We start from the raw sequence: 2,170 nt of genomic DNA, 5'->3' as shown, positions 1-2,170 counted from the left end.
TAATCCCCATTTTACAGACGAGGTAACTGAGGCACCGAGAAGTTAAGTGACCTGCCCAAAGTCACACAGCTGACAAGTGGCAGAGCCGGGGTTCGAACCCATGACCTCTGACTCCAAAGCCCGTGCTCTTTCCAGTGAGCCACGCTGCTTCTCAATGGGGGTATTGACTCCCCATTTTACAGATGAGGAAACTGAGGCACAGAGAGGTGAGGTGGCTCGCCCAAAGTCTCCCAGCAGACGAGCTTCAGAGCCGGCATTAGAACCCAGATCCTCTGACTCCGAGTACTGTGCCTTCTCCACTAGGCCAGGCCGCACCTCTCAGCGGGGTAGAGAGACGTTAAAATAAATTACAGCTAGGAAATCACCCCAAAACCACCTAGGCTGGACAGGACCAGTGCGAATCCTGGAAAACGGCTAGCCAGGGTCAGTGGGGAAGACCCCAGCGGTCACCCCGGCAACCGTGTGCTGGTCACCAAGGCAACCACCTGCTGGTCCTCGACGCCGAACACGGCATCATCTCTGGACTGCAGTCACTTCCCCATCAAAGGGTCTCCTACGGAAGAACTTTGCGCACGCTTAATGGTTTCACCGCATCCGCCTGGCTCCTCGGTCGACGTGCTATCGGGAACACCACGGGCAGGGACTAACCCCCAGAAACACCACCGGCGCCCGGATCCGACCCGACGCACGCTCTCTCGGTCCGGATGTCTCCGGGATTACACCACGACTCTCCCATCCTCCTTCAAGGGAGATTCCATCTGCTTCCCGGGATCGGGCGAGAGAAGGTGGGAACGCAAGCATGAAGCCGTCGGCTCACGTTCCTCTCGTCAGCGGGGGCCTTTGCGGAATGAAGTTACGGAGGGGAGGGCACCGAATCTGCAAGCTAGTCACATTCATCGCAGAAGCGAAAACAGCACAAGCTGTCATCGCCATCCACACAATCTGGTCCCGGACATTAAAACCAACGAGCATCTGTCCGTACAATTGCACGACTTTCGTTTGAAATCGCCAATTTGCATAAGGGATTGGGGGGCGGTTCACACCAGTAAAGAGGAGGATGAGCCAGAGGGGCGAGCGGAGTTGGGAAATGTGCTTTAGACTCCATTTGCTTTGACTTCCCTCCTCTCTCTAGACAGGACTCGACGGTTAAAGATGGAAATGGCCTCCTTAGGAGGAGCGATTCACCAGAAGGAAAAAGAAAACCACAGCCAGGAAGGGCAGATCAGTGGGAAATCAGTTGGAGGGACAGAAGGTAAATGGAGACAAAAACATCGGCATCGAAGAGGGGACTAAAGGCGCGGAACGACGTGCTCGTGTTTTACCGGGAAGTGTGACATCCAATGAACTCTACCGACCCCCGAGTAGTGATACCTTGAATTTTTGAAGGGCTATCATTTCAAATCATTACGACATGCATTAACCTGTTTGAGTGTCATCACTCCATTTAATGGGTGAGAAGACTGAGGCTTAGAGGCCAGGTGACTTTCCTAAGGCCACGCGGCATTAGACTCTTACTTCCTTGTGGGCAGGGAATGTTTCAAACTCTGCTCTATCTGAACAGAAGCAGTGTGGCTCAGTGGAAAGAGCACGAGCTTGGCAGTCAGAGGTCATGGGTTCGAATCCCTGCTCTGCCGCCTGTCAGCTGCGTGACTGTGGGCGGGTCACTTCACTTCTCTGTGCCTCAGTCACCTCATCTGTAAAATGGGGATTGAGACTGTGAGCCCCACATGGGACAACCTGATTATCCTGTATCTACCCCAGCGCTTAGAACAGTGCTCTGCACATAGTAAGCGCTTAACAAATACCAACAATATTTATCATTATTATTATTTTATTTTCCCATTTGCTCAGTACAGAGTTTTGCACATAGTAGGCACTCAATAAATACCACTGAATGAGGCCTATCACTATAGGCAGGGAGTGCATCTGCTAACTGGGTTGTACTGCACTCTTAAAAGCCCTCAGTACGATGCTCTACTCACAGTAAGCGTTCAGTAAATACCACTGATTGACCACCGACTGACGACGGTAGAGCTGGGACTAATAACAACGTTGGCATTTGTTAAACGCTTACTATGTGCCGAGCACCGTTCTAAGCACTGGGGCAGATACAGGGTAATCAGGTCGTCCCACGTGAGGCTCACAGTTAACCCCCACTTTACAGATGAGG

At 52.2% G+C, this 2,170-nt stretch overlaps 1 long non-coding RNA gene across 1 annotated transcript; it reads left to right on the top strand.

Annotated features, from left to right (window-relative positions):
- The first annotated feature begins 518 nt into the window (after nucleotides 1–518).
- LOC120638473 lies at nucleotides 519–1,424 on the top strand. The gene is made up of 2 exons (XR_005660145.1): nucleotides 519–785; nucleotides 1,133–1,424. It is a non-coding gene; the product is annotated as an uncharacterized LOC120638473 (long non-coding RNA).
- Nucleotides 1,425–2,170: the final 746 nt, after the last annotated feature.

This window comes from Ornithorhynchus anatinus, chromosome 6 (genome assembly GCF_004115215.2).
Source record: "Ornithorhynchus anatinus isolate Pmale09 chromosome 6, mOrnAna1.pri.v4, whole genome shotgun sequence".
Lineage (NCBI taxonomy): Eukaryota > Metazoa > Chordata > Mammalia > Monotremata > Ornithorhynchidae > Ornithorhynchus > Ornithorhynchus anatinus.
This window is presented reverse-complemented; position numbering and strand designations above follow the sequence as displayed.